This window comes from Canis lupus, chromosome 35 (assembly GCF_003254725.2).
Source record: "Canis lupus dingo isolate Sandy chromosome 35, ASM325472v2, whole genome shotgun sequence".
In the NCBI taxonomy this organism is placed as follows: domain Eukaryota; kingdom Metazoa; phylum Chordata; class Mammalia; order Carnivora; family Canidae; genus Canis; species Canis lupus.
In genome coordinates, this window is record NC_064277.1 from 1,500,335 (window position 1) to 1,527,507 (window position 27,173).

The window sequence follows — 27,173 nt, forward strand, 5'->3', positions numbered from 1 at the left end:
GCCACACACAAACTGACAGATGGTCTGTTAAACAGCAGCCCACAGTTCTTCAGAAATGTCAATGTCACCAAAAAAATCCCATTAAACCTCAAAACCCCAGAAATGCCAATGTCATGGAAAATAATGAAAGGTTGAGGATTGTGCTAGATTAAAGGAATCTAAGTGGATATGATATCTTAATTCACGTACAATCCTAAATTGGATTGGATCTTTGGGAAAAGAAAGTTGCTTTTAGGATAGTTTTGGGACAATCATCAAGACTTGAAAATTAATTGTGTTATCTAGTGATGACAGCATAGTAGTCTACCCATGTTAAATTTTCTAAATTTGATAATTGCACCATGATAATGTAAAATATTGTTCTGGTTATTAAAATATTTATAAGTGAAGGGTCATTTCTTCGACTTAGAGCAAATAATTTTTTTAAACAAGAAAAATTGACTTAAGGGATAGACAGAGAGACAGACAGACACATAGAAAACCAATGTGGCAAAGTGTTCATGCTGGAAGAATAGAGGTAAAGGGCATACAGACATCGGTAATATTCTTGCAGTTTATTTATTATCTTTAATTTTTCTTTTTCTTTTATTTTTTACTTTTTTTGTTTTATGGAGGTATAATTGACAAAACTTGTATATATTTAAGTTGTACAATGTAATGGCCTGGTGTAAGTATACGTTGTGAAATAATTACCACAATCAAGCTAATTAACATTCATTACCTCACTTAGTTACCTTTTTTTGTGGCGAGAACACTCGCAATTTACTCTCTTAACAAATTTAAAGTATTTAACGCAGTAATATTAACTAGAGCCATCATACTGTACATTAGACTCTCCAGAACTTACTCATTTAAAAAATAATATTAATTCCATTATAATTAACATACAATGCTATATTAATTTTGGATGTACAATATTCAGTAATTTTATACGTTACCCAGTGTTCCTCCTGACAAGTGCACTCTGAATCCCCGTCAGCTATTTCCCCCAACCCCTCTACCCACCTCCCCTCTGTAACCACCAGTTTGTTCTCGGTAATTAAGAATTTGTTTCTTGGTTTGTCTCTCCCTCTTTCTTTTCTTTTGCTCATCTTTATTTTTTTCAAAATAAAAAGTTTAATAGAAACAATAACTTCCCGAGAGAAGTTGAAGGCAGAATAATTTCTTTCTAAAATTGTTACTCTTTAACAGTGATGTGTTTTCTTGTATAAAATGTTTGAAAACATGAGTCTCTTCTTTTACCACACAGATTTAGCAATGTCAACATTGAGAATAAATATTATAAATGCACTTTTTTCTTTTGCTTTTTCCACTTAATATTTATAAGCACAATTTCTCAGGATTTAATTTTTCTTGATGATTTGGAATTGTTTGTTGTTTTACTTTATTAAGTATAATTTTGTCTGTTGTGTTCTAATAGAGGTCACCAATTTAAAATCAAAGAAAATAGTATATGGTTCTTGTAACTAATATTTTTTTGGTTATTTTTTAAAAATGTGCCAGATACTATGATAAGGATTAGAGGTATTTAACAGAAAGTTGGATCCCTGCCTAACTGAGACCATGAGGTAAATTTAACTAGAAAATCATACTTGATGAGTACAGACAGGCAGATTTCATTTTTTGAAGTATATTTACATATGTTCTTTATTTTGGGTATTTTTAAATGCAGATGTGTTTTCTCTCTTTCTTAAAAAAACCTGAAAATTAGATATGGTTTTAAATCTATATGTACCCTACTTTCACATCTATTAAAGACAAAAACCAAACCAAAACCAAAGGCTCAGCTCTTTAGTATTAGAACATTTCTTTATTTTTCTAAATTATCAAAATTAATGAGTTGATGTAGCCTGTTTCTGTTCCCTAGCGGGTTTTCATCCTGTTTCTCCAGCGTACTGTTGGCTCTGTAGTCTCTAAGCCCAGTGTTCATTGTTCCCATGGCTCTGCATGTGGTCCCAAGGGGACCATAGGGTGTACTTGACAGAGAGATGCCAACAGTCACAGTTCCAGGTGACCCAAAGCTCCTCAGGTTGGCAAAGACCTGTGAGTGATCCCACCTCCAAGGAGTTAGGGTTCCCCCAAGTGCAGAAGGCCCTTTTGTACTTGTCCAAATGACATTTGGCTTTCTCCTGCCTGACTCTTCCAGGGTCTGGCAACTAAACCTTCCAGCACATTAAGTGAAAATAATCAGTGTGCCATCTCCCCTGAACACATCTGAGTGTTTTTCTTGGAAACAGAAAAGGAGTTCAAGTTTACTTCACAAGCAAAGGCTCGGCATGGCTGACGTGCTCTCCAGGGTCCTCATAGGACAGGTTGGATGTTTTTATTTTATTTTTTTAAGATTTTATTTATTTATTCATGAGAGACACAAAGAGAGAAGCAGAGACACAGGCAGAGGGAGAAGCAGGCTCCATGCAGGGAGTCTGATGCGGAACTCGATCCCAGGACCCCGGGGTCACCACCTGAGCGGAAGGCAGACGCTCAACCACTGAGCCACCCAGGTGTGCCCAGGTTGGATGTTTTATTTTATTTTATTTTATTTATTTTATTTTATTATTTTATTTTATTTTATTTTATTTTATTTATTTTATTATTTTATTTTATTTTATTTTATTTTATTTTATTTTATTTATTTTATTTTATTATTTTATTTTATTCAGGTTAGATGTTTTAGAGTGAAATAGTGAAACAGGTTTTAGAACAGTCCTAAAGCTACCTACTATTATCTGCTTGAAAATGAATCAAGATATAGTAAGAAAGTATGTGGGGCTTGACGTGCTCACCCAACCGGACGTTGCCCATGAAAGACAGGCCCTCGGCATCCTCATGGGCATGCCCTGGGCTCCTGGCAAAGCAATGAAATGACACTTGAGGGCCATTGTTCAGGTATGACAAGCCAAAATTATGCTTCCCTGACAAGAAGGGACAGAAACTTTGCCCCGACCTTCAGTGAGACAGAAAGTGTCGAGGGCTCACTCAAAGACGTCTGGGTGATTGTCATGGATTGTTTCCTTGTTTACAAGCGGGAGACAATAACCAGGTTTATCAATGTTTTCTGACAAAGGAGAAAAGAGAGGTAAAGAGGACAGCAGCAAAGAGGGAAGACAGGTATGCTGAGAATTTGCATGTTTGGGGATAAACTGAATTATGGTAAGTTAACAAAGAGGTTGGTGGAGAGCAGGTTGGCCAGGAGCGCTAGTGAAAACATGCCCAGGACTTGTGGACCCTCCAGAACGGTCGACATTGCCGCGCGTGTGACGAGTGTCCCTATGTCTGCCAGTGTCCTATCAGCACCTGCACCTTAGTCAGGCCAGTTCTGCCCAGTGTCCCTTATTGGGGTTTCTCACTGCAGACCCGAGTGCCAGCTGGCAAGCCTCCATCCTATCAACCGTGGTTTTGTCCTCCTTCTCAGCAGGGCAGGCGTCTCCGTCCAGGAGGATGTCCCACGGAGGGGTGTGACTCCAGTGTAATCTGGCCCCTTGCTGAACTGGCAACACCGGGCCTGGGGTTCTTTGTGGATCTCAGGAAAACAGCATTTGCTGTCAGGCCGGGCAGCCCAAGGCCGGGGAGGAGAGCGCTTCCCGGGCTCAGGCAGGCGAGGGTTTCCCTGTTTCTGGGTGAGCAGGAGGCAGCCGCAGCAGCACTGGGGGTCGGGGCTGCAGGGCGAGCAGCCGGGGTCTGCGGGGCCCGGAGCACCGGCCCTGAGGAGGCTGCGGGGGTAGACTTGGCGGGCCACGGGCGCCAGGCCCAAGTTCGCGTGGCCCCCGAGGATGCTCAGGTGCCAGGTGCCGAGGACGAGCAAAGCCCGCGGGACCAGCCCTTCTGCAGCTCTGTCAGGCGGACACTGGGCGGGAGGGCGGCCTCCGACACCCACATCCTTCGGCCCAAGCCGGGAAGGCTCTGCCGGGGCTGAGCCCATGCGGCCCAAGGAGAGCTTCCCTCCTGGCCCAGGGCACCTCTGCCCCCGGACGTGGTGCGCCCAAGACGGTGCATCTGAGAGGCCCCGAGGGGCTGACACCGATGCAAACTCACGAGGCTTTAATCACGAGCTGGAGCTTGGGCCCACGTGTGCTCCATGCAGCGGAGCAGGGCTTGGCCCCCGGGACCGAGAAGCACAGCAGTGCTGCAGGGGCCCGGGGCCAAGGGGACTGTAACACGCAGAGTTGCCCGGTCACGTCGGTCCACACGCAGGTGGCCAGTTGAATCACGATTCACCCTGCAGTGACCATTTGAACTGGCCTATCATTCTGGTCAGAGCTGGCCCGCAGGTTTCGGGGGGCAAAAGAGGGGTCTTCATTCCTTGGCTGCTTGAAGGTCAGAGGTCCCGCATTCCGAGGCGCGCTGGTTTCTGGTAAGGGTGCGCCTAACACCAAAGTAGGGTGAGGGGCGCCCTAAACAACAGGAGGTCCCGTGGGGGTCATACAGGAGAGGGCAGGTGCAGCACAGAATGGGGTTACCCCGCTCTGCTGGTCCAGGGGCAGGGATTCTTGGTAGATTCCCTGGGTCCCGCCAACCGTGAGCTGCCAGATCATTTCGTCCCAACACAGGCTCTTACAGATAAGGAAACTGAGGGTCAGAGAGCTGCAGAGGGTGTCGTTCCCGCAGTAGAGGCCAGAGCAGTACTGGCTTTGAGATCCATTTAGTGGCCGCTGGACTGTGCTGGGGACACGTGGCAACCTCCCTAGTTGTTGCCCAGTAGCTGCGTCTGCAGTAGTGGGTGCGCCCGAGGTAGGCACGCGGCCCAGGCTTTCGTCCTGTCGTACAACACACACAATATAAAACATACTATTTTAACCATTTTTAACCTTAACACCCCAGCTCGGCGGCATTAAGCACATTCACACTGATGTGCGACCCCCACAGCCTTCCTTCCCCAGAACAGTCTTCATCTGGCAAAACTGAAACCGTACCCATTAAGCCCTGACTCCCCCCGGCACCCCCCCAGTCCCGGGCAGCCCCCCTCTACTCTCTGGCTCCGTGAATTGAACTACTCTAGGGACCTCACATAAGTGGAATCCTAGAGCATTTGTCCTTTTGTGTCTGGCTCACTTCCTTGAACACAGTCTTCCGGGTCCAGGCCTCCCTGATGCTGCAAGCAGCGCTGCCACAAACATCATTGTGCAAGTCGCTGCTGGAGTCCCTGCCTCCAGGTCTCTGAGCGTCTACCCAGCGGTGGATTCCGGATCATATAATAATTCTGTGTAATCTTTTGAGGAGCTGCCATACCGTTTTCCACGGCAGCTGCCCCGCTTACGCTCCCATCAGCAGGGCACAGGGTTCCAATTTCTCCACATGACATTCATTGATTGATTGATTTTTGACTAGTGGTCATCCTAACGGATATGAAGTGAAATCTCACTGTGGGTTTGATTTGCGTTTCCCTAATAATTTAGTGATGTTAAATAGATCTTCACATGTGTAGCTGCTTTTGATAACCTGTTTTTTTTTTTTTTTCAATGGTCACCTTTTCAATGTGTGCACAGGTGGCTGTGTCTCTGCAACAGGGCGCCAGGAGATCCGAGGCTCTGGAGCATCCATCTGCCTGTGACTTTTCGGAGGGGCAGTTTGTGGTTGAAAAATCAGTGCCCTGGGTCAGAGAGAGATGAAAGCAATGGCGGAAGAGGGTTTAAAACAGGAAAGGCTGCTGTTAGTGCATCTTAGGTCAATTGTTAAGTTTTATTGTTCTCTCTCTCTCTCTCTCTTGCTCATATCTAGTCAGGGGCAGATCCTTGAGTTTTACTGAATCATTCAACGTTGATGGTTTCTTTTACTTTCGCTCCTTTTCCACGCTTACAGTCAGTCCAATGCTCCTTCCCTACACATCAAATTATGAATATAAAATTATTATGCAAATGGAAGGAGTTATTAAATAGAAGGTATGCACTAGCCTCAGGCCCCCTCCAACACCACTTGTCCTATAAATAATATAGTCTTTCCTCTTTTTGAGTATGTTCTAGGTCTTTGAAATCCTCAGCGCTGCTTTTCCAGATTCCTTAGATCCAATTGACCTTAGCTCTCAGGACCCATGTGGTGAGTTGCTCTCCTTTTCAATTTTTTTTTTTTTTTTTTGCTTTGATTCCTGTCCTAGACTGCAGGAATGTCTTGAGGCAGAAATCACGTCTCACTCATCGAGAGACACGGGAAGCAGAAGGAGCCCTTGTCTCAGGGCAGAGATTTGATGTGTATTTGCAACCCTGTTGCTTGATAACTTTGTGACTTAGGGTTGTTTTTCTCATCGGTTTACAAGAAGTTTAGTAGATGATCTGCTAAATAAACATTAAATCATTTTTCTCTCTGATACTTATGGTTTGTTATGTCACATAGTGTAGAATCAACTTCGTAAACTTATGTGGTCTAAGGAGTTCCCTGGCCTTTGTGTTCCCAGGCCAGTGGCTACAAAGCACACACAGCAATGTCAACTCTGAAAATTCTCACTGAAGAACCAGTTGTTCAATATCAAAGTGCATGTTTGTGTGCATCTCTGTCCTATGAGTAACCCTAGTTTCTGATGCTTTGAGCAAATGAGCTACAATTTGCGCCTTTATCATATAATAAATATGCAGACCAAAAGAACATGTACATCCTAAGACAAAACAAGGACATTTTGTTCCATCTTTAAATGTATGTACAGGGAGTCAAACAAGAGCATTCCTGGAAATGAGTTGATTTGGGGTCTTAAAAATAAATATATCCAATTAAATTTAGTAACCTGAAAATAGTATAGTTCAACCTTATTTTCCAGGTTTATTCTAGAGTATTTTTTTTTGTTTTTTTGCAAATAATATGCTTTTTCTCTTAAAAAATCTTCCCTTAGCAATTGGTTCAATTCCTAAAGAAATAACGGAGTTGCCCATTTTGAAGTTCCCCTGCTTGTGCAGACTTCATACAGGGCCTCAAGAAGGACACCTATGAAATGGGCTTTCTGTTAATACTGGTAATTCCAAAGCCCCACCACCCAAGTCTTCTAAATTCACTCTGCAAAGACTCTGTAAGGTTGGATTCCCTGGCACACGTTTGCTCAAGTGTTTCTGGGTGATAGTTAGCAGTTTGAGTGCTACACAGAGACAAAAAGTATTCCAGGAATCTTGGGCCTCAAGGACCCTGTCTAATACTCCCCTTAAGACACAGTTTCCCCAACACGTTCCAACTGGTGATGAGGACTTTTATTTATTTCTTATTGTTTCCATAATAAATTACCAAAAACTAAGATGTAAATTTATTATCATACAGCCTAGGAGGTCAGAAGTTCAGATGGGCGTCAAAGCACTCAAATCACATTGTTAGCAGGCCTTAATTCTTTTCTGGAGGATCTATGGGAAAATCCATTCCCCTGCCTTTTGTAGGTCCTGGAGACTGCTGACATCCCTTGGCTTTGTGGCTCCTTTCTTCAAAGTCAGCAATAGCACACCTCTCTTACCTTTCTTTTGTTGGCACATCGCTGTCTCTGACCACAGCTGATAAAGATCCTCTGCTGCTAAGGATCTGTGTGATCACATTGGGCCCCGTGGATAACCCAGAATAATCTCCCCATTTCAGGGTCCTTAATTTCACCTGCAAAGCTCCTCTTGCTATGTAAAGTAACATTCACCGTTTCCAGGGATCAGGATGTGAACGTCTTCGCGGATCATCATTCTGCCTAGCAAAGGATGGAGGGACAGGTGAGAGAGGTTACCACTCGCGTCTACTGTCGGGAGTGTTCCTATATTTTCTGCTTTAATCCGGATCCGGTCCATGTGTCTCTTCCATCTCACAGCTGGTTTCTTGCTGCTATCACCGTCTACACTTTTAATAAAAACAAACAACAACAAAACATTCTCTTGCCTTCCAGTATAATTTTCTCTCCACTAAGTGCTTCGAAATCCGCAGTGCAAAAAAGAAAGCTCTTAGCAATCTGTGGGGCCGGTTATCAACTAGTTGTTTCAATACTAAACAGAGCTCAGCCAGAGTTCTCTAAGCACTTTTCCTGTTCTGAGGAAGAAACTCATCTCTGTAATACTATGCTCTAGAGCACATATTTCTAACCATTATGGATTTAATACATTGCTTCGAAACTCAGAAATTTCAACGACACCTCCTTTTGTGATTATCTGTAACTTTCAGAAGATGTTGCTTGTTTAACTACATGAGTACAATTTACTATGGCTTCGTAATGATTACTAAGGAGTTTGTACTTTATGAATCACAATGGCATCTATATACTTTGAAAGATAGGTCAGGTGTGGGACAGGTGAGGGGATTTATTTGATCTAGAGACCATGAGAGCTGTGCATATGGATTTGTGGGCACCGAATATGAATCCTGGCCTTATGGGCAGAGTTTTATCTAAGGGTGATAGGCAGTGTCCCTGGTCTTACTCATTTTTGGGGGGTTCCCCCATGAAATGACCCAAATACTGTGGGCTTTCCAAGACCCTCTTGAAGGAAATGCTTTCCAAGCTTTGTCCACATAACAACTGAGACAGAGTAGCTGTGAATTCGTTTCCCTCAACACATATTCCTCTTGAGGGCAAACCCTCACCCAACCCACTGCGACCTTTGGTCTCCTTTCCAAGTCCTGTTCATCTTGTCTAACCCTTAACTTCTCGCTTCCATTTGTACAATTGTCAGCTCAAGGCACTTTCTGTGGACTGCTATTTTCAAGAACCATGCTAAAAAAAAATGTTACTTTCTTCCACTATTTTATGTTTTAGTCAATTTAGACTTTTTTCTCTCTCTTAAAACCTCAACTTCACCCATTCTCTTCTGAGAACCCATATGGGCTTGACATGAAAAATGTACTTCAGCTAAAACATATGAAATCACACTATATTTATGATTTTTTTCTTTTGATGTAGCTAACCATTAGGCAAAGTGATGCTATATCAGACTCACAACTTGTCCTATAAAAATATTTCACTTGCAAGTTTATGTTTGCTTGAGATTATTTTCCTGCATCTACATGACAGATTTTTCATGAGCCTTCACATTTTATAATAAATATTCTCCACTCAGTGGAGAAACACTTTCCACTTGCAGTACTGACTCAAGGGGATATTTTCCAACTGAAATGTGTTTTCTTATTCTTAGTAATATTTCCCCTTAGCACAGAGTGTTTTCTCTGAGCATCTCAACACGCATATTTTTAATAAGTGGAGAATTGGTGGAACTAATTCTTCACTAAATTCCTGTTAGTGAAGTAAAAACTATCCAGAGATGTCTTCAGTTCTCTCCTTCTACTTAGCAGCATAAATCCAAGAAACACCAATTTCAAACTTTTATGGACACATTTTAAGGGTATTTGTGGTACTTTTCTCTCCAGTGTAAATCTTCAGTGATAGTGAACCTCAGTGAATGTTTCACCCGGAGGCCATTTGGGAGGTGTACGATCACAGAGACATTTCACAAGGGGACAAGTCAAGTTTTGGAGGTCTGCTTGGAGCTTTCAGTTCTTAAAATAATCCTATGAGGTAAGTAATTAGAAAACTGAGAAGCTTTTGCACAGCAAAGGATACAGTCAACAAAACTCAAAGACAACCTACAGAATGGGAGAAGATATTTGCAAAAGACGTATCAGATAAAGGGCTAGTTTCCAAGATCTATAAAGAACTTATTAAACTCAACACCAAAGAAACAAACAATCCAATCATGAAATGGGCAAAAGACATGAAGAGAAATCTCACAGAGGAAGACATAGACATGGCCAACATGCACATGGAAAAAATGCTCTGCGTCACTTGCCATCAGGGAAATACAAATCAGAACCACAATGAGATCCCACCTCACACCAGTGAGAATGGGGAAAATTAACAAGGCAGGAAACCACAAATGTTGGAGAGGATGCGGAGAAAAGGGAACCCTCTTACACTGCTGGTGGGAATGTGAACTGGTGCAGCCACTCTGGAAAACTGTGTGGAGGTTCCTCAAAGAGTTAAAAATAGATCTGCCCTACGACCCAGCAATTGCACTGCTGGGGATTTACCCCAAAGATACAGATGCAGTGAAACGCCGGGACACCTGCACCCCGATGTTTATAGCAGCAATGGCCACAATAGCCAAGCTGTGGAAGGAGCCTCGGTGTCCATCAAAAGATGAATAGATTAAAAAAAAAGATGTGGTTTATGTATACAATGGAATATTACTCAGCTATTAGAAATGACAAATACCCACCATTTGCTTCAACGTGGATGGAACTGGAGGGGATTATGCTGAGTGAAGTAAGTCAGTCGGAGAAGGACAAACATTATATGTTCTCATTCATTTGGGGAATATAAATAATAGTGAAAGGGAGTATAAGGGAAGGGAGAAGAAATGTGTGGGGAATATCAGAAAGGGAGACAGAACGTAAAGACTGCTAACTCTGGGAAACGAACTAGGGGTGGTAGAAGGGGAGGTGGGCGGGGGTGGGAGTGAATGGGTGATGGGCACTGGGGGTTATTCTGTATGTTGGTAAATTGAATACCAATAAAAAATAAATTAAAAAAAAAAGAAAAAAAAGAAAACTGAGATCTAACAAGACCCAAGAATATAAGAAATTAATGCAAAATCGGGCAAGATAGGTCTCCCAGAAAAGAGTTCAGGCGCCGTTCCATATAAAGTGTGGCTGCTGGGTTTACCAGGCAATGAAACTGGTTGCCTTGAAGTTGCTGAGGAATTGAGCTAAACCAGGTTTTCCTTAATCTTCCCCTGACCAGATATCTCCAGTGAGAAGTTGAATGGGAAGCGTGAACTTCACAGTGGAAAAGGCTCACATGGCACAAAACTAGACTTTTGTGTTTGAGGTAGATTCTGAGACTGTTACCCTCAGTATAGAGCACTGAGCTGCTTTGTCGTGTTCATCTGAGCTTCTCCATGAACAACCGAGTAAAGACTGAGGAGAGAATAAATCAGCCTGAGCTTAGTGAGCTGGACCCTCCCACTTGAAGATCTATAACTAGCATCTACAAACCCAAGGGACACATTGAAATATGGGGTGTCGGGGACTGTTGATGTATTTAAAACCACGGAAAATCTTGTTAATTGTTTACGTGATTAAATATTTTTGCTGTTCGGTTCAACATCAGGGAGTGTGCACACATGCACACACACACACATACTCACACTTAATTAAGACCAGCACAACAACTGCCTCTGGGCTTCTGATATAGAAATTAATCTAGAGATAGAAGACAGAACATAAATAAAGGAAATAAACAGACCCACGGTTGTCACATTCGTTTTCCTTGTTCCTGTTTACTCACCATTTACATTAGGTGGTTTACTCAGCCGTGGTCCTGTAAAATCTCTCATAATAAACCCTCCTATCCAAAGACCATAGAGGCAAATTCCTGTTACAGTGACTGGATTTTCAAGTTTCCTTTGAATAAGCGTCCTAGAGGACCCAATGTATGGGGTTAGCCTCCGGTTACCCTATCTGCATAATTATTTAGAAAAAAAAGAGACAGCCTTGGGACTTATATCTTCAAGACTGCATGTTTATTCAACAATCTATTTGTTCTCTCATTTATTTATTCAATAAAAATATACATGTGTCAGGCACTGGACTAGTGCAGAGGGGAAGTGCAGAAGACTAAACTCTAATTACCTGGTCATTTCTGGTCTTGTAGAACCCATAAGACAATTCACAGATAATCATAACAGCAGGATAAGAGAACTACTATGAAAGAGTAATACATTAAGCCTAGTCGATGGGAAAGAACAAAGATTTTATGGAGAAAATGGTCCTTGAACTGGGCACTGATTAACAATTTCTAAATGGGCAAAATCCGGAAGGAAGGAGAACAGAGGGAAATGAAAAGGACTCTGTGGATTGGAGAAGAAAGTGAAGAAAGACAATGGAGCAGAGAAAAGGCATAAAATTACCACCCCCCTAAGTACACAGAGACTGTCTTAAAAGTTCATAAAACTACTCTTAGGTAGCCCTATCTTCACCCCAACTCCAGCATTTACCCGTTAGTAACAAGGGAGTCCCCAGTTAGAGATTGTCTGACTTTACTTGTAGGTAAAAATCTAAAGGCCTCTATATTCTTGGTGAGTTTCTAGTCTTTTCCCTCAGGATGCTTATGTGTGACACAGAACACAGTTCCCACTAAGTGTTTCCCACCTGTACATCCCAGAGCTAAACTCCAGCCTGTTTCGTTACAGGCTTAAATGATATACATAAACCCATGAAACATCAGGTTAATTTATGTGATCTGCTTCTCTGGATTTCCCCCAAAAAATTCCACTCAAAATTCTTCCACATTTAGATTGAGAAAAGCAAATCTATTCTTTAGGTTGCTGTCAAAAGTATGCTATTAATTTAGAGAGCCATATTCTCTAAAACCATGGTGATTCACGTCTGTGTTTTTTTTTAATATTTTATTTATTCATTCATTACAGAGAGAAAGAGAGATAGAGAGAGGGAGGCAAAGACACAGGCAGAGGGAGAAGCAGGCTCCATGCAGGGATCCCCAGGCGGGACTCGATCCCGGGACCCCGGGGTCACGCCCTGGGTCGAAGGCAGGTGCTAAACTGCTGAGCCATCCAGGGGTCCCCCATGTCTGTGTTTATATCACACTACCGTTCACATTTATTAGAACAACTGGAATGTTCATTAGAAGGGACTACATTTAACTTTTTATAGCTAGCTGTAATCCTTTGTGTAAATAATGCTTCTTAGACGTTATTAGAATTTTTTGTGCCTGTCTGTAAATAGCATATGTGAATTTCTACAGAATGTCTATTTTTCAGTCACTGACATTTGTAATCAAAGCATTATATTTAGTAACATTATTACCTCAAACTACTGAATCAAGAAAAGATTAATTTCTTAATCATTTTTTTCCTGATTGTGCACACAACTGCATAATTTTAAACTTCCATAACATGTACGAATTATTTAGTATTACATGTCTTTACGGATAGAAGGGAACTCAGAGATGGATTCCTTAGTTAAAGCAAATGAAGAAATGCAATTGGGGTACAAACATCTTCAATAATTTAATCAAGATTACCTTTTTGTAGTATAAACTCATTTTTACTATCATACATTAATTTACTGAATTAAATTACTAAACTTACTATTTGTTACACAGCTTCTACATGCTAAGTATCATGCTGTGCTCCAGGAATACAATGTGTGAGCCCCAGGTCCTGCTTTCCAAGAGCCCTCAGTCAGCCTAAGAAAGAAAATAAGTAAGAACGTAAGTGTTCAGGCAGTTGCAATTTATTGTAATAAATGCCAAGCCAGGGAGCCCATCTGTGCTCCAGAAGCCTCAAAGAAATGAAATGATTCCAGCATCGAGTGTTCGGGGATGCCTTATCTGATTTTCAATTCTCTAATATTAATATGGTGAGCACTGGAAACATGCCTTGACTCAGGGAAATCCAAAAATCTACATTTGAATTTAATTTTGCTGCACACTTCCCATACGGACCTCGGACAACTTACACTTTCTGAGCTCCTTCACCTTTAAGTGGAGATAATGATATGAATACCAGGTTATTTGAAAGACTCTATAATAAATATAAAATTCTAAGCATTCGCTAAATAAATAGACATCGTTAGCCAATATACTAATTTAAAACTTAGCATCTAAAAAAAATAATAATAAAAAAATAAAACTTAGCATCTTTGGGGGGATACGGTAAAACTCAAGGTTCATTTCCTCACTTTGTCTCTAAGACTGGAGGAGAAAATGCCAGAGATGCTCAAACACATGAGTACAAGCCTCCCTCTACAGTGCTCTTTCTACCCCAACACACTGGATAGAGCAACCATAGGGGCAGGAGCTCAGGGAGAAAAGGAAACAAAACCTGGAGATCATTGGGTTCATAAGCGATCACAGGAGAGGTGTGTAGTGGAATGGAAGTAAGTGATGCAGGTCACCTGCCGGAGGAGATATTGGGAAGGAGACCGATCTTCTGATTCATACATCTCATATCCCAATTACTTTAACCTGAAAAACTCACCCATGAACATTCCATTCTCCACTGCGCGAGGAATTTGGGTGAATTAAAACTCAGATCACATGAATAAAACAGTATCTCAACAGTACTTTGGATTCTCAAGTTCCAGATCTATAAATTTGAGTATGAGAAACAGAAGTACAGAGAGGTAAACTGATGTGGCCACAGCCATTCAAGGTACACCAAGCTCGGGTTAAATGTACAAGAATCTTATAAATCCCTACGTGAGAGAGAATTGCCGGGGAATGGAGGGAGACCGGGAAACCGTCAGACTTTGAGGCAAACCTGTGCTGGAGTGATGGAGGAAGGCAAGGCAGGGTGGCATGGGAGGAAGCAGCGAAGACTGCTATTCCGACAGTCTGCCAAAGAGTAAGTCTTTAAGCAAAAAAGTCAGAGAAGCCTGTTCCTTCCAGGGCTGGCTCTGGATCCCTCCTGCCCTCAGTCATTAGCCAGGAATAGCCAAGGAGAGGCGTGGCCATGGCACAAACATGGATATGCTTTAGAGGGCAGATGCTGGGCCCTCCTTCAATTACTCCTCTTTGGGTGAAGGTCTCTGGTGCTTAGAGCCACCACCGTCCTCTGTGGGTCCACTGCCCCACGCAGTCGGGAGCAGGGCCTCCGTGGTTCCTGTGGGGCCTTCTCCAGATGGGAAACTCCCACAGGGAGGTGATTAGGATGAACTGTCTTCCCCTTTACCATCATGAAGGTTGACGTGGGTGCACGACTGATGCTTGTTCTCCCCCGACTCCACCATGTGCTCCCTCATGCTGACAGGTCACCTAAGCAGATCATGTGGGCTTATCTGATGGGATGACCCAAAACTTCACTCATGAAGCGTCTTGTATGGGGTTCCACATCCACAGGTGTGGATCAGGCGTTCTGCAAACACTTGGCTTGTGGTGCTGGCTGATGCAAGTGGGAAAAGGTAACCCTCTAACAGTTTTACTTATTTCTGATGTAGATGCATTTTATTTAATTTTCTGGCCAAATTTCTCTGGCTAGGACTTCCAATACTCTGTTGAACAAAAGTGGCTAAAGTGGGCATCCTACTCTTATTCCTAATTCTAGGAATAACATTGAGTATGATGTTAACTCTGGACTTGTCATACATGGTCTTTATTTATAGGAGGTACATTCCCTCTTTTCATTTCATTGAGCACTTTTATCATACATGTTGAATTTTATTAAATGCTTTTTTCTGCCTCTATTGAGACAACCATACGATTTTATTCTTTATTTTCTTAACGTGTTAACATTGATTGATTTGCAGAAGTTGAACCGTGCTCTCATCTCTGAAATAAAGCCCAGTTGATCCGGGCGTATGAGCCTTTTAACGTGTTGTTTAATTCAGTTTGTTAATTTTTTTTTTTGGAGGGGGGGGAGTTTTGCATCTATGTTCGTCAAGGATATTGGCCTGTAATTTTCTTTTCTTCTAGTATCCTTGCCTGGTTTTGGTATCAGGGTGATGTTGGTCTTATAAAATGAGTTTTAAGTATGTCCTCCTCTTCTATTCTTTGGAAGATTTTGAGAAGGATTGGTATTTTTTTTTAATTTTTATTTATTTATGATAGTCACAGGGAGAGAAAGAGAGGCAGAGACACAGGCAGAGAGAAGCAGGCTCCATGCACCAGGAGCCCGACGTGGGAATCGATCCTGGGTCTCCAGGATCGTGCCCTAGGCCAAAGGCAGGCGCCAAACCGCTGCGCCACCAGGGATCCCGGGAAGGATTGGTATTAATTCTCCTCTGAAAGTTTGGTAAAATTCACTAATGATGTCTATTTAGTCCTAGATTTTTGCCTGTAGGGAGTTTTAAAAGTTCTGATTCAATCTCTTACTAGTAATCAGTCTGTTTAGATTCTATATCTCTTTTGGGACCCTGTCCTTCTCAAAACACATTGACTTTGATGTTAAGAATAAAAATATAATATTGCTGAGAATACATAGCATTATCGAGCACTAAGTATATGCAACAAGTTCACTAGGCATCTTCCATTACTATTTCACTTAATTTTCAAAGGAACCTATCAGTAGATACCTTCTCTATATTTGTTCTCTCTTTCAAAGGAGAAATTAAGTTTCAGAGAAGTGAAATGAATTGCTCAGGGTTACATGGTGATGAATCCTCCTGGGATTCAGAGCCACACAAGCCTGTGTTCTTTCATAACACCTCTCATTCTCCTCCCTGGCTACCCAGATTTGACCAGGGAACATTATTTTTTTTTTTAATTTTTATTTATTTATGATAGTCAGAGAGAGACGGAGAGAGGCAGAGACACAGGCAGAGGGAGAAGCAGGCTCTATGCACCGGGAACCCAACGTGGGATTCGATCCCAGGTCTCCAGGATCGCGCCCTGGGCCAAAGGCAGGCGCTAAACCACTGCGCCGCCCAGGGATCCCGACCAGGGAACATTAAACAAGAGTCCCGAGCCCTTGGGGCAGCCCCGGTGGCTCAGTGATTTAGTGCCACCTTCAGCCCGGGGTGTGATCCTGGAGACCCTGGATCGAGTCCCACATGGGGCTTCCTGCATGGAGCCTGCTTCTCCCTCTGCCTGTGTCTCTGCCTCTCTCTCTCTCTCTCTCTGTCTCCCATGAATAAATAAATAAAATCTTTAAAAAAAGAAAGAGTCCCAAACCCTGTGCCACCTCACACTGGTGGACACACATTTCTGAGTGGTGTGGGAGGCACCTTGCATAGACCACCTTACTGTGTGTGTGCTGGTGCCCATTGAGGTGTGGACATTGGCTTGTCTAAGTCTAGTACGACCTCCCACTTGACTTTGTTATTCAGAGACCAACTACTCAACAGAGCCATTTCCCTGGCATCTCAAGGCCAAATTACCAATTAATATGTTCATGATTCAGTCTTGGAAGCCTATGTGTCCAGGAGCGTGTCCATTTCTTCTAGGTTATCCAATCTATTAGCATATAATTGTTCATAGTAGTTTCTTATGATCCTTTGTATTTCTGTGGTATTCATTGGACCATCATCTCCCTTTTGACTTCTGATTTTGAATCCTGTCACCTTTCTTCTTTGTGAGACTAACTAAACGTTTGTTGATTTTGTTGATCTTTTCAAAGAATCGGCTCTTGGTTTCATTGATCTTTTCTATTGTCTGTTTAGTCTTTATTTCTTTTATTTCTACTCTGATCTTTGTTATTTCCTTCCTTCTACTAACCTTGGGCTTCATTTGTTCTTTTGTCTAGTTCCTTGAGGTGTAAAGTTAAAATTTGAATTTTGCTGTTTGTCGAGATAGGCTTTTATTGCTTTGAATTTTGCTCTTAAAACTCCTTTTGCTGTAACCCTTAAGTTTTGGTGTGCTGGGGCACCTGGGTGGCCCAGTTGGTTAAATGTCTGCCTTTGTTTCAGGTCATAACCCCAGAGTCCTGAGATGGAGCTCCACATCAGGCTCCCTCCTCAACATGGAGCCTGCTTCTCCTTCTGCGCCTCATCCTGCTCATGCTCTCTCTCTCTCTCTAATAATAAATAAGAATCTTTTTTAAAAAAAGTTTTGGTATGCTGTGTTTCCTTTTTTGTTTGACTTAAGGTATTTTTTCTTTCGCTTTTGATTCCTCTGACCCTTTAGTTATTCAGTAGCATACTGTTTGGTCTCCATATATTTATAAATTGTCTATTTTTTTCTTGTAATTTATTACAGTTTTATAGACTCTTGGTAGAAGAAGATGCTTCATATAATTTCAATCTTCTTAAATTTGTTAAGGCGTGTTTTGTGGCTTAATATGTGATTATCCTGGAAAATGTTTCATGTGCCCTTGAGGAGGATGTGTATTTTACTGATTTGGGGTGGAATGCTCTGTATATTTCCATTAAGCCCACCTGATCTAATGTGTTTTTTAAAGCCAGTGTTTCAAAAAAAAAACAAAAACAAAACAAAAAATAAATAAATAAAGCCAGTGTTTCCTGATTTATTATCTCTCTGGAATGATCCGTCAATGTGAGTGGTGAATTTAAGTCCCCTGCTGTTATTGTATTGGTGCCAATTTTTCCATTTAGGTCTGTTAATGTATATATATATATATATATATATATATATACACACACACACACACACACACACACTTCTGTGTTGGGTGCATAAATATTTATACATGTGATATTTTCTCACTGGATTGATCTCTTTATCAAAATAATATCCATTGTTGTCTCTTATGGTAGCTTTTTTTTTAAAGTCTATTTTGGTTGACATAACTACCCCAGCTTTTTTATTGTTTCCATTTGCATCGAATGTCTTTCTTCATCCCTCCACTTTTAGTCTGTGTGTGTCCTAACACTTGAAATGAGTCTTTTGTAGGCAACACATAGGTGATTATCCATTTAGCTACCCTAAGTTTTTTGATTGGAGAATTTAGTTCATTTACAATTAATGTAATTATTGGTAGATATGACTTAGTTAATTGTCTTTTAGTTATGCCCTAGTTAACCTGTTTCTCTTTCCTTTGGTCTCCTCTTTCATAGTTTGACTTTTTTGAGTGGTAAGCTTGGATTTTTTTTTTCATTATCTTGAGTTTCTATGAGGTTTTTTCCTAGATGATTCACATAGAACACATTCTAATAAGGGTGGCTAGGGGTTTATCTATTTTATTAATTTTTTCACAGAATGAGCTCCTTGTTTTGTTCAACTGTTCTACAGTTCTTCTGGTCTCTATTTCATTGAGTTCTGCTTGAATCTTTATGAACTCTTCTTCTGATTGGTGTAGGCTTTACTTGTGGTTCTTTCTCCAATTTCTTTAGGTGGGAGGTGAGCTTGTGTATTTGAGTTTTTTTTTCCAATTTTTAAGAAGGATTGTATTCCAACATATCTCCCTCTTAGGACTGCTTTTGCTGTATCAGAAAGATTTTGAATGGTTGTATCTTCATTTTCATTAGTTTCCATGAATATTTTTAATTCTCTGATTTCCTGGTTGACCCTTCTTCTTTAGGCAGGATGCTCTTTAACCTCCACGTGTTTGACTTTCTTCTAAATTTCTTCTTGTGATTTGAGTTCTAGTTTCAAAGCATTGTGGTCTGAAAATATACAGGGGACAATCCCAATCTTTTGGTATTGGTTGAGACCTGATTAGTGATGCAGTATGTGGTCTATTCTGGAGAAAGTTCCATGTGCACTTGAGAAGAACATGTATTCAGTTGCATTAGGACAGAAAGTTCTGCAAATATCTGTGAAATCCATCTGGTCCAGTGTATCATTCAAGGCTCTTGTTTCTTTGGTGACGTTGTGCTTAGAATATCTGTCATTTGCAGAAAGTGCCGTGTTGAAGCCTTCCAGTAGTAGTGTATTATTATCTAAGTATCTCTTTACTTTGGTTATTAATTGATTGATACACTTGGCAGCTCCCACATTAGAGGCATAAATATTCATAATTGTTAGGTCCTCTTGTTGGATAGACCCTTTAAGTATGATGTAATGTCCCTCTTTATCTCTTACTACAGTCTTTGGGATAAACTCTAATTTATCTGATATGAGGCTTGCTATCACTCCTTTCTTTTGAGGATCATTTGATTGGTAAATGGTTCTCCAACCTTTTATTTTCAGGCTGGAGGTGTCCTTAGGTCTAAATGAGTCTCCTGTAGACAGCGTGTAGATGGGTCTTGTTTTTTTATCCAGTCTGATACCCTGTGCCTTTGATGGGATAATTTAGCCCATTTACCTTCAGAGTTACTATTGAAAGTTATGAATTTAGTGTCATCATAATACCTATTCAGTCCCTGTTTTTGTGGATTGTTTCTTTGGGCTCCCTCTTTCTTTTACAGGGTCCCCCTTAATATTTCTTGCAGAGCTGGTTTGGTGGTCACATTCTTTCAGTTTCTGCCTATCCTGGAAGCTCTTTATCTCTCCTTCTATTCTGAATGAGAGCCTTGCTGTGTATAGTATTCTTGGCTGCATGTTCTTTTCATTTAAGACCCTGAATAGATCCTGCCATCCCTTTCTGGCCTGCCAGGTCTCTGAGGAGAGGTCTGCTGTTAATCTGATATTTCTCCCCATATAAGTTAGGAATTGTCTGTCTCTCATTGCTTCAAAATTTTTCTCTTTGGGCAGCCCAGGTGGCTCAGTAGTTTAGCCCTGTCTTCAGCCCAGGGTATGATCCTGGAGTTCTGGGATCAAGTCCCATGTCAGGCTCCCCATCTGGAGCCTGCTTCTCCCTCTGCCTTGTCTCTGCCTCTCTCTCTCCTCTCTGTGCTTCTCATGAATAAATAAATTTTAAAAAATCTTTAAAAAAATTTTCTCTTTATCTTTGAAATTTGCAAGTTTCACTATCAAATGTCAAGGTGTTGAATGGTTTTTATTGATTTTTTTGCAGGAGAGTCCTCTCTATCTCCTGGATCTGAATGTTTGTTTCTTTCCCCAGATTAGGGGAAGTTCTCAGCTATGATTTGTTCAAATACACTTTGTGGTCCTCTCTCTCTCTCAGCCTCTTCTGGAATCCCAATAAGATGAATATTTTTCCTTTTCAAGCTATATTCATTGCCCTAACCCTTTCCTCGTGGGCTCTTAATTGTTTTCCTCCTTTTTCCTCAGCTTCCTTCCTCTTATCATCAACTTGTCTTCTATGTCACTCACTCTCTTCCTCCTCATTAATCCTAGCAGTTAGAGCATCCAGTTTGGATTGCATCTCATTTAATCTATTTTTAATTTTGGCCTGACTGGACCTCAATTCTGCAGTAATTAAGTCTCTAGAGTCCTTTATTTATGCTTTTTTCCAGAGCCACCAGTAGCGAAATAACTGTACTTCTGAATTGAATTTCTGACATCATATTTAAATCCAAATTCTGTAACTCTGTGGCAAAGAGTATTATTTCTAGTTCTTTATTTTGTGGTGAATTCTTCCTTCTAGTTATTTTGTTCAGAGCAGAGTGGCTGTATGAGTGGGAGGAGTAAAAAATATCAACCGTGACCCAAGCAAAATACACCTTAGATGATTCTGAAGAGGTCAGAGACCAGAAAATTAAAAAAAAAAGAAAAAAGAAAAAAGAAAACAAAAAGGCCACCAATGTGAAAACAAATTTTAAAACAAAGTAGTAAAAATAAAAAGCCAAAAACTAGGAAGAAGAAAATTTTTTTAAAAATTTTTTTAAAAAGAAAAGATGGGGGATGGTGGTGGTACAGAAGTGGTAGTGGAGAGAGGATGCAGTCTGCCTAAGGAGTTCTAGGGGGTGATCCTCTTGGTTCTGAGTGTATTTTGTTCTGTATGTTAGAAGATAGTCCCAAATTTATATAAACCAGTAATACTTATATAAAGACCCAACATGAACTACAAATACATAAACTAGATAAAAGAGGGGGCAGAATGGGAAGTAAGAGAGAATATAATCTCATAGGATGAACCAACACAGTATTTCCCTTGGTTCTGGGTGTATTTTGGTCACATGTTAGAAGGTATTAACTGCCACCATTGTAAAACAAAACAAGGCAGAAAAAACAAAAAACAAATACCCATATCTCAGCTATCTCCCCAAATTAAATTGAACATGTTGAAGGGAATCTAGAGGTGAAAAATATATCTAAGATGTAATTATAGAAATATGAAAGCCAAAAAGGAAAAAAAATGAAGAATTGGTAAAATATTTAGTTAAGGTGGGAAAAGAGAAAAAATATTGGGAATTTTGAGTCTGATATAAAAACAAGTCATAATGGAAAAAAGGAGGGGAAAAGGGTCCCCCTAGTTCTATATACTATTTTCCCTCAGTCCTGGAGCTTTCCAGCACTGCTTGTTCAATAAACTTGCTCTTCCATGTTCTTACAGCTGGTCTTCTGGAGGAGGGTCTGCTGTGCTGATTCTCAGGTGTCAGTGCCTGGGGGAGATGCCTGCCTCCTCCCGGGTGCTGGGCTCTGAATGAGCTGTTTACCTTGTGAGGCCTCTGTCCTCTAGAGGCCCCACCTCTCCCAGGCACTAGGTGAAACAAAGAGGCAAAAAAAAAAAAAAAAAAAAAAATGGCAGTGGCCAGCTATCCAGCTCTGGACTCAAGCTCCCATGAGTAACTCCCTGCAGGTGCCAGTCCACACTGGCCTAGGTGCTCCTGGGGCAGGTGCAGGTACCCTGATCTGCACAGCTTAGGGGTGCCTCCAGTGGCAGGAGAGTTCTTGCTGTCCTGTGCCCACTCTACTTCCACCTGTCCCAGGGAGATCACAGGATCTCTGGCTTTGTCTGCTTGGGCACCCTGGGATCTGGGGCCGTCTACTGCTGGACCCCCACCCCCAGGAACTGCCTCTTCTGAAGGGAACAGGGCTCAGCCACCTCCATCTGTTGCCAGCCTCTAGTGGAAAGGCCGCTCCAGAGCCGGCCCACCTAACTGAATGTCTTCTCCCAAATGTCCTGAAGGCTTTACCAAGATTGGCCTGGGGTCTGTGATGAGCCTTCCCCCCAGGTGCCCCTCCTCTCATAGTGACCCTGGGAATCTGGAGGTTCACTGCCCCTCCTGCGAGTCTGCATGATCTCTCTACTAAGCACTTTTCCATCAGGGCATGGATTTTTTAAGTTTCTACTTCTCTGGGGCTGGGCTTTTGTGCCCCAGAGGCTTTGGCTACTCACTTTAGCCCTGCTAGTCATGGTTTCCCTCCCTCACTTTATTCTTTTTTTATTTTTATTTTTCCACCTTTCTACCTTGTTAGAAGTGAAAACTTTTCTCTTTGTAGCATTTCTGCTGTTACCTCTTTAAATCTCAGGTCAAATTTGTAGGTGTTCAGGATATTTTGAAAATTATCTACATAAATTTGTAGGGTCAGGTGAGCTGAGGACCTCTACTCTTCTGCCATCTTGCCCCTCCCCTGCCCTTTAATCCATTTTGAATTTATTTTCAGGTATAGTGTAAGAAAGTGGTCCACTTTCATTCTTTTGCATGTTGCTCTCCAGTTTTCCCAACACCATCTGTTGAAGAGACTTTTTCCCATCAGCTATTCTTTCCTGCTTTGTTGAAGATTAATTGAGCATAGAGTTGTGGGTTTATTTCTGGATTTTCTTTTCAGTCCTATTGATAAGTGTTTATTCTGGTTCCAGCACCACACTGCTTTGATCACTACAGCTTTGTAATATAACTTGAAGTCCAGAACTGTGATGCCTCCAGCTTTGCTTTTCTTTTTCAAGATTGCTTTGGCTATTCAGGGTCTTTGTGGTTCCATACAGATTTTAAAATTGTTCTAGCTCTCTGAAAAATGCTGATAATATCTTGATAGAGATTTCACTGCATGTTCAATTGCTTTGGGCAATATAGATATTTTTAAAATATTTGTTTTTCTTATCCATGAGCATGAAATGTCTTTCCATTTCTTTGTGTCATCTTTAATTTCTTTAATCAGCATTTTATAGTTTTCAGAGTAAAGGTCCTTAACCTCTTTGGTTAGCTTCATTCTTAGGTATCTTATTATTTTTGTGTGCAATTATAAATGAGATTGATTCTTTAGTTTCTGTTTCTGCATTATTGGTGTAGAGAAATGCAACAGATTTCTGTACATTTATTTTGTATCCTGTGACTTTACTGAATTGTGTATCAGTTTTAGAAGTATTTTGGTGGAGTCTTTATGATTTTCTATGTATAGTATCATGTCATCTGCAAATAGGGCAAGTTTTATGTCTTCCTTACCAATTTGGATGCCTTTTATTTCTTTTTGTTGTCTGATTGCTGTGGCTAGGACTTCCAGACTATGTTGAATAAAAGTGGTGAAAATGGACTTCCTGTCTTGTTCCTAGGTGTAGAGGAAAAGCTCTCCTTTTTACCCTACTGAGGATATTAGCCATGGATTTTTCGCAGATGGCCTTTATTATGTTGAGGTGTATTCCCTCTAACCCTGCTTTGTTGAGGGTTTTTTTTTTGTCATGAGTGAATGTTGCATTAGTCAAATTCTTTTTTCTACATCTACTGAAAAAATAATATTCTTATCCTTTCTTTTGTTAATGTAGTGTATCATGTTGATGACTTTTAAATAAATCCCTCTTGATTGTTGTGAATGATTTCTTTAATGTATGGCCAGATTTGATTTGCTAGTATTTTATTGAGAAAATGTGCCTCCAAGTTCATTAGAAATATTTGCCTATAGTTCTCTTTTTTTAGTGGAGTCTTTATCTGGTTTTAGTATCAGGGCAATGGTCTCATACAATGAATTTGGAAGTTTTCCTTCCTTTTCTTTTTTTGGAGAAATAGTTTCAGAAGAATAGGTATTAACTCTTTTTTTTTAATGTTTGGTAGAATTCTCCTTTGAAGCCTTCTGGCCCTGGACTTCTTTTTGGGGGAATTTTTTGATTGCTGATTCTATTTCTTTACTGGTTATTGGTCTGTTCAAGTTTTCTATTTCTTTTTGTTTCAGTTTTGTTAGTTCATATGTTTCTAGGCATTTCTCCATTTCTTCCAAGTTGTCCAATCTGTTGGCATATAGTTTTGCATTATACCATCTTGTAACTGTACTTCTCTGGTGTTGGTTGTTATTTCTCCTCTATCATTTGTGATTCTATTTGTTTGTGTCCTTTCTCTTCTTTTTGATAAGTCTGCTTAGAGGTTTATCAATTTTGTTTCTCATTAAGCTTTGATTTTATAGGTCCAAAATTCTATCACAGATTTTTTTGGTCAAGTTGTTTCCACTAAAACGTACTGACTTTAAAAATTAATAACTTAAACTGCCACACACAGGATAAAAATGGTTCACAAAAGATTCTCCTTTCCTTCTGAATGTTTTGTGATGCATTTTATAATTAACCAATCCTTTACTATTAAACCTAAATGGTCAATTGAGACAAAAAGTCCTAACATTGTTCTTCCACCACTGATTAAGACTAAGGTGGTAGTTCAGCTCAAGTCATGTCCTAGGGTCCTGGATCTGAGCCCCACATTGGGCTTTCTGCTTAGTGGGAAGCCTGTTTCTCCCTCTCCCTCTCCTGCTCCCCCTGCTTGTGCTCTCTCTCTCTCTCTGGCTCTCTGTAAAGTGAATAAATAAAATCTCAAAAAAAAAAAAGACTGGGGTGGCAGGTATTGGTAATATTCCATTAGCCTTCTGAGCTTTCTGGGCAGACTTAGAGGTTTTGCCAGCTCCAATTGCCGTCTTGTCCACTGCTTTGATGACACACAGAAGCTGTCTCATGCCATGAACAGCAAAATAGCTTAGAGGAGGTTAGTCAAAGAAGCTCTCAACACACATAGACTTGCCAGGAATCATATCAACAATGGCAGCATCACCAGCTTTCAAGAACTTGGGGCCATCTTCCAGTTTTTCTCCATAATGATGATCGAACTTCTCCTTCAGCTCAGCAAACTTGCAAGCACCGTGAGCTGTGTGAGAATCCCCGGGTGCATATCCAGCACTGATTTGGCCTGGATGGTTCAGAAAAATTACCTGACCCACGAATCCAGCTGCTTCAATCGGTGGGTTATTTTTGCTGTCACCAGCCACATTGCTGCAATGAACATCTTTGCAGATGTATTCTTGACATTGAAGCTCACATTGTCCCCAGAAAGAGCCTCACTCAATGCCTCATGGGGCACCTGAACAGTCGTTAGCACTGGAGCAAAGGTAACCATCATGCTTCACTTAAGAACACCAGTCTCCACTCAGCCCACAGGGACAGTACAGTACAACTAGTTTTGTAGATGTCCTGGAGGAGCAAACGGGAATGCCTGTCAGGTGGGTGAGCTGGTGGCGTAATGTAATCCAGAGCTTCAAGCAGTGTGCTTCTACTGGCATTGCCTTATTTATAGGTGACTTTCTACCCCTTGAACCAAGGCATGTTTGCACTTGACTCCAGCATTTTGTTACCGTTCCACCCAAAAATTGGCACAAATGCTACTGTGTCAAGGTTGTAGCCAGTTTTCTTATAGTAGGTGCTGATTTCCTTAATGTTTTCTCATATCTCTTCAGGCTGTAGGGTGGCCCAGAGGAATATATTGTGGTAACACCAACAACTCGTTTCACATCCAGTGTGTAAGCCAGAAGGGCATACTCTCACCTCTGCCCATTCTTGGAAATGCCTGCTGCAAATTCACCAAGACCAACAGCAACAGCCAGGACAGCACAGTGAGCCTGGGATGGGCCTGTAAGGTTTTTGATGAAGTCTCTGTGTCCTGGAGCATCAATGATGGTCACATACTTGCTGGTCTCAAATTTCCACAGGGTGATATCAGTGTCAATACCACGTTCATGTTCAGCTTGCAGTTTATCCAAGATGCAGGCATGCTTGAAGGAGCCCTTTACCATCTCAGCAGGCTCCTTGCAACATTTTTCAATAGTTCTTTTGTTGATCCCACCACATTTGTAGATCAGATAAGCAGCAGCAAGATTTGCCTGAATCTACACGTCCAATGATGGCGATGTTGATATGAGTCTTTTCCTTTCTCATCCTGGTTTAGGTTCAGCAGGGACCTGCATGACACTTGTGTTCTGGTAGCAAATCTATTGCAACAAAGAGGGCTTTACCAATTTTATTATTTGTTATTTATTATTTTTTTCAAAAAACCAGCTCCTGGTTTCATTAATATGCTCTGTTATTTTTTTTAGTTTCCATATCATTCATTTCTGCTCTAATCTTTATTATTTCCTTCCTTCTGCTGGCATTAGGCTTTGTTTGTTGTTCTTTTTCTAACTTCTTTAGATGTAAGGTTAGGTTGTTTATTTGAGATTTCTTTTCCTTCTTGAGGTAGGCCTGTATTTCGATATGCTTCCCTCTTAGGACCACTTTGGCTATATCCCAAAGGTTTTGGATGGTTGTGTTTTCATTTTAATTTGTTTCCATGTATTTAAAAAAGTTTCTTCTTTGATTTCTGGGCTGAGACAATCATTGTTTAGTAGCATGTGGTTTAATCTCCATTGTAATTGTAATCCTTCCAAATTTTTCTTGTGGATGACTTCGAGTTTCACAGCATTGGGTGCAGAAAAAGCACACGGGAGGTGCCTGGGTAGCTCACTCAATTTAAACATTCACCTTTGGCTCAAGTCATGATACCAGGGTCGTGGGATTAAGCCCTGCATTGGGCTCCCTGCTCAGTGGAAGGCGTGCTTCTCCCTCTCCCTCTGCCACTTCCACTGCTTGTGCACTCTCTCAAATAAATAAATAATCTTAAAAAAAAGAAAAGATAAAAAGTACATGGTATGACTTCAGTCTTTTTCTATTTGTTGGGGCCTGACTTGTGACTTAATATGTGATCTATTCTGGAGAATTTCCCATGTGCCCTTGAAAAGAACGTATATTATGCTGTGTTAGGGTGGAATGTTCTGAATATATCTGTTACGTATCCATCTGGTTCAGTGTTTCATT

General features: G+C 41.0%; 1 pseudogene; it reads right to left on the bottom strand.

Annotated features, from left to right (window-relative positions):
- Positions 1 to 4,211: 4,211 nt before the first annotated feature.
- On the bottom strand, positions 4,212 to 26,258 carry LOC125754373 (elongation factor 1-alpha 1-like; annotated as a pseudogene).
- Positions 26,259 to 27,173: the final 915 nt, after the last annotated feature.